Source organism: Pseudophryne corroboree, chromosome 4 (assembly GCF_028390025.1).
Source record: "Pseudophryne corroboree isolate aPseCor3 chromosome 4, aPseCor3.hap2, whole genome shotgun sequence".
Lineage (NCBI taxonomy): Eukaryota > Metazoa > Chordata > Amphibia > Anura > Myobatrachidae > Pseudophryne > Pseudophryne corroboree.
Window position 1 is genome coordinate 211116704 of NC_086447.1, and position 12606 is coordinate 211129309.

Here is a 12606-nt window from a genome sequence, read left to right on the forward strand (position 1 = left end):
CTGTGCAGGGTAAATACTGGCTGCTTTATTTTTACACTGCAATTTAGATTGCAGATTGAACTCACCACACCCAATCTAACTCTCTCTGCAAATGTTATATCTGTCCCCCCTGCAGTGCACATGGTTTTGCCCAACTGCTAAAAAATTTCCTGCTGCGATCAACTTGGAATTACCCCCAATATACTTTCACTTTAAAAGTCCTTGAGTGCCATCTATTCTTTATATACTGTATATGGTCTGGTGGGGATATTTTATTGGGGTTGGGTATGGGATGCTGCCGGTCAGAATACCAACAGCGGCGTCCCAACCACCATAATACCGGCATTTTGAATGAAATTAATTAACCTTACTCCTTACCTTCCCTCCCCCAGCCTACCCCTAACCCTACACGGCATACTAACATTCAGGATTCAGGTGTGGGCATTCTGACAGGTGTCGGGATTCCGGCACTGGTATTCTGAATGCCAACATCCCATCCACCGGGATGCCAACTACATCCCTTTAATTGTATGTGTATACATACATATATATGCACAGACATATTTGTATGCTCCTTATTGTGTTCCATCCACCCATCTGTAAGTTCATTACTAGCCCGCATCCTTCAGTTCTTTGCTAGATTAATTCAGTGGTGCCCTCCAGTGGCTGGCGCCCCTAGGCAGCCGCCTAAAGCTGCCTAATGGTAGAGCCGGCCCTGCTGTCATCACGGGTTCAGTATGAATTACCGCTGACCGGGATGCCGGCTGTCAGTATACCGACAGCGGCATCCTGGTCAGTAGTATGCTGGCAGCTCAAAAGCCACTTGCGGGTTAGCTGCGCTCGCCATGCTGTGGGCATGGTGGCTTGCTGCACTCACCACAGGTAATATTCTCCCTCTATGGGTGTCGTGGACACTCACAGAGGGAGAATAGCCTGTCTTGCTGATATTCCAACGTCGGCATTGTACCCCTTGTTGGGATTCCAGAGTCGGCATTCTGATTGCAAGGATCCTGAATGGCGGTATCTTAACCACTTCCGGTCATCACAGCTCACTAGGGGGTATATTTACTAAAGTGCGGGTTTTTAGAAGTGGATATATTGCCTATAACAATTCAGATTCTACTTATAATTTATCTAGCACCTTCTAGAAGATAATAGCTAGAATCTTATTGTTTATTATGGGCAACATCTTCACTTCTAAAAACCTGCACTTTAGTCAATATACCCATAGGTGTAAGATGCATTACACAAGACTATTAATGTCACAGAAGCTGGACATTAATATAGAGATGAGCGGGTTCGGTTTCTCTGAATCCGAACCCGCCAGAACTTCATGTTTTTTTTCACGGGTCCGAGCGACTCGGATCTTCCCGCCTTGCTCGGTTAACCCGAGCGCGCCCGAACGTCATCATGACGCTGTCGGATTCTCGCGAGGCTCGGATTCTATCGCGAGACTCGGATTCTATATAAGGAGCCGCGCGTCGCCGCCATTTTCACACGTGCATTGAGATTGATAGGGAGAGGACGTGGCTGGCGTCCTCTCCGTTTAGACACTTGATTTACTAATTTTGGGGAGCATTAGGGGTACTCAGTAGTGTACAGTGCAGAGTTTTGCTGATAGTGACCAGTGACCACCACTTTTATTTATAATCCGTTCTCTGCCTGAAAAAAGCGATACACAGCACACAGTGACTCAGTCACATACATACCATATCTGTGTGCACTGCTCAGGCTCAGGCCAGTGTGCTGCATCATCTATATATATTATATATCTGTCTGACTGCTCAGCTCACACAGTTTATAATTGTGGGGGAGACTGGGGAGCACTACTGCAGTGCCAGTTATAGGTTATAGCAGGAGCCAGGAGTACATAATATTATATTAAAATTAAACAGTGCACACTTTTGCTGCAGGAGTGCCACTGCCAGTGTGACTAGTGACCAGTGACCTGACCACCAGTATATAATATTAGTAGTATACTATCTCTTTATCAACCAGTCTATATTAGCAGCAGACACAGTACAGTGCGGTAGTTCACGGCTGTGGCTACCTCTGTGTCGGCACTCGGCAGCCCGTCCATAATTGTATATACCAGTGACCTAACCGTGGTTTTTTTTTCTTTCTTTATACATACATACTAGTTACGAGTATACTATCTCTTTATCAACCAGTCTATATATTAGCAGCAGACACAGTACAGTGCGGTAGTTCACGGCTGTGGCTACCTCTGTGTCGGCACTCGGCAGCCCGTCCATAATTGTATATACCAGTGACCTAACCGTGGTTTTTTTTTCTTTCTTTATACATACATACTAGTTACGAGTATACTATCTCTTTATCAACCAGTCTATATATTAGCAGCAGACACAGTACAGTGCGGTAGTTCACGGCTGTGGCTACCTCTGTGTCGGCACTCGGCAGCCCGTCCATAATTGTATATACCACCTAACCGTGGTTTTTTTTTCTTTCTTTATACATACATACTAGTTACGAGTATACTATCTCTTTATCAACCAGTCTATATATTAGCAGCAGACACAGTACAGTGCGGTAGTTCACGGCTGTGGCTACCTCTGTGTCGGCACTCGGCAGCCCGTCCATAATTGTATATACCACCTAACCGTGGTTTTTTTTTCTTTCTTTATACATACATACTAGTTACGAGTATACTATCTCTTTATCAACCAGTCTATATATTAGCAGCAGACACAGTACAGTGCGGTAGTTCACGGCTGTGGCTACCTCTGTGTCGGCACTCGGCAGCCCGTCCATAATTGTATATACCACCTAACCGTGGTTTTTTTTTCTTTCTTTATACATACATACTAGTTACGAGTATACTATCTCTTTATCAACCAGTCTATATATTAGCAGCAGACACAGTACAGTGCGGTAGTTCACGGCTGTGGCTACCTCTGTGTCGGCACTCGGCAGCCCGTCCATAATTGTATATACCAGTGACCTAACCGTGGTTTTTTTTTCTTTCTTTATACATACATACTAGTTACGAGTATACTATCTCTTTATCAACCAGTCTATATATTAGCAGCAGACACAGTACAGTGCGGTAGTTCACGGCTGTGGCTACCTCTGTGTCGGCACTCGGCAGCCCGTCCATAATTGTATATACCACCTAACCGTGGTTTTTTTTTCTTTCTTTATACATACATACTAGTTACGAGTATACTATCTCTTTATCAACCAGTCTATATATTAGCAGCAGACACAGTACAGTGCGGTAGTTCACGGCTGTGGCTACCTCTGTGTCGGCACTCGGCAGCCCGTCCATAATTGTATATACCACCTAACCGTGGTTTTTTTTTCTTTCTTTATACATACATACTAGTTACGAGTATACTATCTCTTTATCAATCAGTCTATATATTAGCAGCAGACACAGTACAGTGCGGTAGTTCACGGCTGTGGCTACCTCTGTGTCGGCACTCGGCAGCCCGTCCATAATTGTATATACCACCTAACCGTGTTTTTTTTTTCTTTCTTTATACATACATACTAGTTACGAGTATACTATCTCTTTATCAACCAGTCTATATATTAGCAGCAGACACAGTACAGTGCGGTAGTTCACGGCTGTGGCTACCTCTGTGTCGGCACTCGGCAGCCCGTCCATAATTGTATATACCAGTGACCTAACCGTGGTTTTTTTTTCTTTCTTTATACATACATACTAGTTACGAGTATACTATCTCTTTATCAACCAGTCTATATATTAGCAGCAGACACAGTACAGTACGGTAGTTCACGGCTGTGGCTACCTCTGTGTCGGCACTCGGCAGCCCGTCCATAATTGTATATACCACCTAACCGTGTTTTTTTTTTCTTTCTTTATACATACATACTAGTTACGAGTATACTATCTCTTTATCAACCAGTCTATATATTAGCAGCAGACACAGTACAGTGCGGTAGTTCACGGCTGTGGCTACCTCTGTGTCGGCACTCGGCAGCCCGTCCATAATTGTATATACCACCTAACCGTGGTTTTTTTTTCTTTCTTTATACATACATACTAGTTACGAGTATACTATCTCTTTATCAACCAGTCTATATATTAGCAGCAGACACAGTACAGTGCGGTAGTTCATGGCTGTGGCTACCTCTGTGTCGGCACTCGGCAGCCCGTCCATAATTGTATATACCACCTAACCGTGGTTTTTTTTTCTTTCTTTATACATACATACTAGTTACGAGTATACTATCTCTTTATCAACCAGTCTATATATTAGCAGCAGACACAGTACAGTGCGGTAGTTCACGGCTGTGGCTACCTCTGTGTCGGCACTCGGCAGCCCGTCCATAATTGTATATACCACCTAACCGTGGTTTTTTTTTCTTTCTTTATACATACATACTAGTTACGAGTATACTATCTCTTTATCAACCAGTCTATATATTAGCAGCAGACACAGTACAGTGCGGTAGTTCACGGCTGTGGCTACCTCTGTGTCGGCACTCGGCAGCCCGTCCATAATTGTATACTAGTATCCAATCCATCCATCTCCATTGTTTACCTGAGGTGCCTTTTAGTTGTGCCTATTAAAATATGGAGAACAAAAATGTTGAGGTTCCAAAATTAGGGAAAGATCAAGATCCACTTCCACCTCGTGCTGAAGCTGCTGCCACTAGTCATGGCCGAGACGATGAAATGCCAGCAACGTCGTCTGCCAAGGCCGATGCCCAATGGCATAGTACAGAGCATGTCAAAACCAAAACACCAAATATCAGTAAAAAAAGGACTCCAAAACCTAAAATAAAATTGTCGGAGGAGAAGCGTAAACTTGCCAATATGCCATTTACCACACGGAGTGGCAAGGAACGGCTGAGGCCCTGGCCTATGTTCATGGCTAGTGGTTCAGCTTCACATGAGGATGGAAGCACTCAGCCTCTCGCTAGAAAACTGAAAAGACTCAAGCTGGCAAAAGCACCGCAAAGAACTGTGCGTTCTTTGAAATCCCAAATCCACAAGGAGAGTCCAATTGTGTCGGTTGCGATGCCTGACCTTCCCAACACTGGACGTGAAGAGCATGCGCCTTCCACCATTTGCACGCCCCCTGCAAGTGCTGGAAGGAGCACCCGCAGTCCAGTTCCTGATAGTCAGATTGAAGATGTCAGTGTTGAAGTACACCAGGATGAGGAGGATATGGGTGTTGCTGGCGCTGGGGAGGAAATTGACCAGGAGGATTCTGATGGTGAGGTGGTTTGTTTAAGTCAGGCACCCGGGGAGACACCTGTTGTCCGTGGGAGGAATATGGCCGTTGACATGCCAGGTGAAAATACCAAAAAAATCAGCTCTTCGGTGTGGAGGTATTTCACCAGAAATGCGGACAACAGGTGTCAAGCCGTGTGTTCCCTTTGTCAAGCTGTAATAAGTAGGGGTAAGGACGTTAACCACCTCGGAACATCCTCCCTTATACGTCACCTGCAGCGCATTCATAATAAGTCAGTGACAAGTTCAAAAACTTTGGGTGACAGCGGAAGCAGTCCACTGACCAGTAAATCCCTTCCTCTTGTAACCAAGCTCACGCAAACCACCCCACCAACTCCCTCAGTGTCAATTTCCTCCTTCCCCAGGAATGCCAATAGTCCTGCAGGCCATGTCACTGGCAAGTCTGACGAGTCCTCTCCTGCCTGGGATTCCTCCGATGCATCCTTGCGTGTAACGCCTACTGCTGCTGGCGCTGCTGTTGTTGCCGCTGGGAGTCGATGGTCATCCAAGAGGGGAAGTCGTAAGCCCACTTGTACTACTTCCAGTAAGCAATTGACTGTTCAACAGTCCTTTGCGAGGAAGATGAAATATCACAGCAGTCATCCTACTGCAAAGCGGATAACTGAGTCCTTGACAACTATGTTGGTGTTAGACGTGCGTCCGGTATCCGCCGTTAGTTCACAGGGAACTAGACAATTTATTGAGGCAGTGTGCCCCCGTTACCAAATACCATCTAGGTTCCACTTCTCTAGGCAGGCGATACCGAGAATGTACACGGACGTCAGAAAAAGACTCACCAGTCTCCTAAAAAATGCAGTTGTACCCAATGTCCACTTAACCACGGACATGTGGACAAGTGGAGCAGGGCAGGGTCAGGACTATATGACTGTGACAGCCCACTGGGTAGATGTATGGACTCCCGCCGCAAGAACAGCAGCGGCGGCACCAGTAGCAGCATCTCGCAAACGCCAACTCTTTCCTAGGCAGGCTACGCTTTGTATCACCGCTTTCCAGAATACGCACACAGCTGAAAACCTCTTACGGCAACTGAGGAAGATCATCGCGGAATGGCTTACCCCAATTGGACTCTCCTGTGGATTTGTGGCATCGGACAACGCCAGCAATATTGTGTGTGCATTAAATATGGGCAAATTCCAGCACGTCCCATGTTTTGCACATACCTTGAATTTGGTGGTGCAGAATTTTTTAAAAAACGACAGGGGCGTGCAAGAGATGCTGTCGGTGGCCAGAAAAATTGCGGGACACTTTCGGCGTACAGGCACCACGTACAGAAGACTGGAGCACCACCAAAAACTACTGAACCTGCCCTGCCATCATCTGAAGCAAGAAGTGGTAACGAGGTGGAATTCAACCCTCTATATGCTTCAGAGGTTGGAGGAGCAGCAAAAGGCCATTCAAGCCTATACAATTGAGCACGATATAGGAGATGGAATGCACCTGTCTCAAGTGCAGTGGAGAATGATTTCAACGTTGTGCAAGGTTCTGATGCCCTTTGAACTTGCCACACGTGAAGTCAGTTCAGACACTGCCAGCCTGAGTCAGGTCATTCCCCTCATCAGGCTTTTGCAGAAGAAGCTGGAGGCATTGAAGAAGGAGCTAAAAGGGAGCGATTCCGCTAGGCATGTGGGACTTGTGGATGCAGCCCTTAATTCGCTTAACAAGGATTCACGGGTGGTCAATCTGTTGAAATCAGAGCACTACATTTTGGCCACCGTGCTCGATCCTAGATTTAAAGCCTACCTTGGATCTCTCTTTCCGGCAGACACAGGTCTGCTGGGGTTGAAAGACCTGCTGGTGACAAAATTGTCAAGTCAAGCGGAACGCGACCTGTCAACATCTCCTCCTTCACATTCTCCCGCAACTGGGGGTGCGAGGAAAAGGCTCAGAATTCCGAGCCCACCCGCTGGCGGTGATGCAGGGCAGTCTGGAGCGACTGCTGATGCTGACATCTGGTCCGGACTGAAGGACCTGACAACGATTACGGACATGTCGTCTACTGTCACTGCATATGATTCTCTCAACATTGATAGAATGGTGGAGGATTATATGAGTGACCGCATCCAAGTAGGCACGTCACACAGTCCGTACTTATACTGGCAGGAAAAAGAGGCAATTTGGAGGCCCTTGCACAAACTGGCTTTATTCTACCTAAGTTGCCCTCCCACAAGTGTGTACTCCGAAAGAGTGTTTAGTGCCGCCGCTCACCTTGTCAGCAATCGGCGTACGAGGTTACATCCAGAAAATGTGGAGAAGATGATGTTCATTAAAATGAATTATAATCAATTCCTCCGCGGAGACATTGACCAGCAGCAATTGCCTCCACAAAGCTGAGATGGTGGATTCCAGTGGGGACGAATTGATAATCTGTGAGGAGGGGGATGTACACGGTGATATATCGGAGGGTGAAGATGAGGTGGACATCTTGCCTCTGTAGAGCCAGTTTGTGCAAGGAGAGATTAATTGCTTCTTTTTTGGGGGGGGTCCAAACCAACCCGTCATATCAGTCACAGTCGTGTGGCAGACCCTGTCACTGAAATGATGGGTTGGTTAAAGTGTGCATGTCCTGTTTTGTTTATACAACATAAGGGTGGGTGGGAGGGCCCAAGGACAATTCCATCTTGCACCTCTTTTTTCTTTTCTTTTTCTTTGCATCATGTGCTGATTGGGGAGGGTTTTTTGGAAGGGACATCCTGCGTGACACTGCAGTGCCACTCCTAGATGGGCCCGGTGTTTGTGTCGGCCACTAGGGTCGCTAATCTTACTCACACAGCTACCTCATTGCGCCTCTTTTTTTCTTTGCGTCATGTGCTGTTTGGGGAGGGTTTTTTGGAAGGGACATCCTGCGTGACACTGCAGTGCCACTCCTAGATGTGCCCGGTGTTTGTGTCGGCCACTAGGGTCGCTAATCTTACTCACACAGCTACCTCATTGCGCCTCTTTTTTTCTTTGCGTCATGTGCTGTTTGGGGAGGGTTTTTTGGAAGGGACATCCTGCGTGACACTGCAGTGCCACTCCTAGATGGGCCCGGTGTTTGTGTCGGCCACTAGGGTCGCTAATCTTACTCACACAGCTACCTCATTGCGCCTCTTTTTTTCTTTGCGTCATGTGCTGTTTGGGGAGGGTTTTTTGGAAGGGACATCCTGCGTGACACTGCAGTGCCACTCCTAGATGGGCCCGGTGTTTGTGTCGGCCACTAGGGTCGCTAATCTTACTCACACAGCTACCTCATTGCGCCTCTTTTTTTCTTTGCGTCATGTGCTGTTTGGGGAGGGTTTTTTGGAAGGGACATCCTGCGTGACACTGCAGTGCCACTCCTAGATGGGCCCGGTGTTTGTGTCGGCCACTAGGGTCGCTTATCTTACTCACACAGCGACCTCGGTGCAAATTTTAGGACTAAAAATAATATTGTGAGGTGTGAGGTATTCAGAATAGACTGAAAATGAGTGTAAATTATGGTTTTTGAGGTTAATAATACTTTGGGATCAAAATGACCCCCAAATTCTATGATTTAAGATGTTTTTTAGTGTTTTTGGAAAAAAACACCCGAATCCAAAACACACCCGAATCCGACAAAAATAATTCGGTGAGGTTTTGCCAAAACGCGTTCGAACCCAAAACACGGCCGCGGAACCGAACCCAAAACCAAAACACAAAACCCGAAAAATTTCAGGCGCTCATCTCTACATTAATAGTCTTGTGTAATGCATCTTACTGGAAACTACTGAGGAGGAAAGGGATCTAGCAGTCACTATTTCAGGTGACTTAAAGGCAGGTAAGCAATACAACAAAGCAATGAGGAAGGCTAGTCAGATGCTTGGCTGCATTGGGAGAGGAATTAGCAGCAGAAAGAAAAAAGTAATAATGCCACTGTATAGGTCAGTGGTACGGCCTCATCTAGAATACTGTGTTCAATTCTGGAGGCCATATCTACAAAAGGATATTAATACATTAGCAATTGTACGAAGAAGGGCAACTAAAATGGTGCATGGCCTACATTACAAAACATACCCAGAAAGACTAAGAAATCTCAATATGTATAGTTTGGAGCAAAGAAGGGAAAGGGAATACATGATAGAAATTTTCAAATATATCAAGGGTTTTAACAAAGTCCAGGAGGGAAACATTCTCCAAATGAAGAGAAGCAATAGGACACGAGGACATGCACTGAGACTGGAAGAGGGGAGGTTCAGGGGAAATTTGAGGAACAATTACTTCACAGAAAGGGTAGTGGACAAGTGGAATAGCCTTCCATCAGAGGAGGTAGAGGCTAAGACAGTGGAGCAATTTAAACATGCATGGGATAGACATAAGGATATCCTTACAAAGAAATAAGGATCAAACAAGGTTAGAGAAAAAAAGAATGTAAAAAAAAGAAAAAAAAGGGCAGACTAGATGGGTCAGGTGGTTCTTATCTGCCGTCAAATTCTATGTTTCTATGAAGACTACTAGTGTCACAGGTAGAAGGTTCTCCGCCCTATAGCATTACACTCACCTCCCCAGTGAAGTGGGCAGGAGAGAGGCTTGATTCTGCAAGGATCCTGAATGGCGGTATCTTAACCACTTCCGGTCATCACAGCTCACTAGGGGGTATGTTTACTAAAGTGCGGGTTTTTAGAAGTGGATATGTTGCCTATAACAATTCAGATTCTACTTATCATTTATCTAGCACCTTCTAGAAGATAATAGCTAGAATCTTATTGTTTATTATGGGCGACATCTTCACTTCTAAAAACCCGCACTTTAGTCAATATACCCATAGGTGTAAGATGCATTACACAAGACTATTAATGTCACAGAAGCTGGACATTAATAGTCTTGTGTAATGCATCTTACTGGAAACTACTGAGGAGGAAAGGGATCTAGGAGTAACTATTTCTGGTGACTTAAAGGCAGGTAAGCAATACAACAAAGCAATGAGGAAGGCTAGTCAGATGCTTGGCTGCATTGGGAGAAGAATTAGCAGCAGAAAGAAAAAAGTAATAATGCCACTGTATAGGTCAGTGGTACGGCCTCATCTAGAATACTGTGTTCAATTCTGGAGGCCATATCTACAAAAGGATATTAATACATTAGCAATTGTACGAAGAAGGGCAACTAAAATGGTGCATGGCCTACTTCACAAAACATACCCAGAAAGACTAAGAAATCTCAATATGTATAGTTTGGAGCAAAGAAGGGAAAGGGAAGACATGATAGAAACTTTCAAATATATCAAGGGTTTTAACAAAGTCCAGGAGGGAAACATTCATCAAATGAAGAGAAGCAATAGGACACGAGGACATGCACTGAGACTGGAAGAGGGGAGGTTCAGGGGAAATTTGAGGAACAATTACTTCACAGAAAGGGTAGTGGACAAGTGGAATAGCCTTCCATCAGAGGAGGTAGAGGCTAAGACAGTAGAGCAATTTAAACATGCATGGGATAGACATAAGGATATCCTTACAAAGAAATAAGGATCAAACAAGGTTAGAGATAAAAAATAATGTGTAAAAAAAAAAGGGGGCAGACTAGATGGGTCAATTGGTTCTTATCTGCCGTCAAATTCTATGTTTCTGTGAAGACTACTAGTGTCACAGGGAGAAGGTTCTCCGCCCTATAGCATTACTGTCACCTCCCCAGTGAAGTGGGCAGGAGAGGGGCTTGATTCTGGCTGCCTTGTATGCAGTGGGGAATTTCCCATTAGGCATGTGAGGCACGTGCCTAGGGGCAGCACTTGTTGGGGGGCGGCACATGGATGCTTGTGTTGTTACTGTCAGTCTGAAATTTACCAGTAACTGCTAATTATTTCCACTCTACTGTACCATACACCATCATGAGTGGAGTGTAAATGGGTAGAACATGCACAGACTGGCCCTGTAAACTGTCCTACTCAGTAAATATGTATGCATTATTAAAAATAAAATAAAATATCCTAGTTCATGGCTTTTTTTATTATTATATTATATTGGCAATTATCAAATGAGGGATTAAAACAAATCAATTGGAGTAATAAAAATGGGCAGAGCGGCAGCCGTTGTTGTTGTGCCTAGGGGCGCCCTGACCCCTAAATCCGCCCCTGCTTGTATGTATCATTAAAGTAAAATAATTGTAAAGTCTGAACAGCATAAGTGGAGATTTAAAGACCAATGAGATTTATTCACAAATACAAAGTAAAAAGTAACGGCAATACACAGAGTACATGTGCAGTTTATATCAACGCAAGACTTCAATTCAGAACACACTGACTTCCAAGGGTCAGTGTAGTACAGTTTAAAGGTTAACATTCAAATAGTCCCTAGGGAAAGTCATTGCGTACAGATATGGACAGTGGTGGTACCGGGGTCGATGACACCTGGTGCGCCCAACAGCCCACCTGTGCATGCCGAATGCACATGTGCCCAAAAGGGGTGCAACCTATTCAGAAGGGGTGTGGCCTCGTGGGTAGTCCACTTGTTTACATCACTATGGGGATGTGGCCTCATGGGAAGTCTCCCATTTACATTAAACTGGGGTTATGCCCAGCATTTCTGGAGATGCTGGGCTGCCCCAAAAGTTTCTGGCAGCACATGCCGGTTCCTTCTCAGTGACCGGAGTTAGGCACTGCAGGAAAATGTTACACTGCAGCACCTGGCTACCAGCCACTGCGGAGGAGCCAGCATTTTGCATGAGTGGCTGGATTTTAGAGACTGAGGGTCCTGACGAAGAGTATCCCATGCTGGTTTTCCTTTATCTTTCAGTATTATGGGTGAGGCGAGGAATGAGCTTCAGGGGCATAGACACTGTAAATTACATGGCTAAATTCCTAATAAATTGATCTAAAAACATTTCATCTATAATATTACATTTATACGTGTGGCAGATATGTATTATTTACACAATGTGAGTCATCATATGCCAATTAAAATAAGTCCAAACCGTTATTACAGTTAATGTGAATGAATAGAAATGCAAAATTATGTATATATGGAAAATAATAGATACATTTATAATAACAAACTGAAAGTGTTATCTTGTACATCAGGGTTTTAATCTTTGACTTTAACAGTGTATAAAAGTTCCCAGAAGGCTATTTACGAAGCCCCCACCACAGAATTTCTTGATCCAGCCAGCATTCTTCAAGGGGCATGTCTAGCCTCCGCTCTCAGGGTAACCTCTGCATCCCAGGAGCGTACTGTAATGGGCATGTCTAGCCTCTGCTCTCAGGGTAACCTCTGCACCCTAGGAGCGTACTGTAAGGGGCATGTCTAGCCTCCGCTCTCAGGGTAACCTCTGCACCCTAGGAGCGTACTGTAATGGGCATGTCTAACCTCCGCTCCCAGGGTAACCTCTACACCCTAGGAGTGTACTGTAAGGGGCATGTCTAGCCTCTGCTCTCAGGGTAACCTCTACACCCTAGGAGT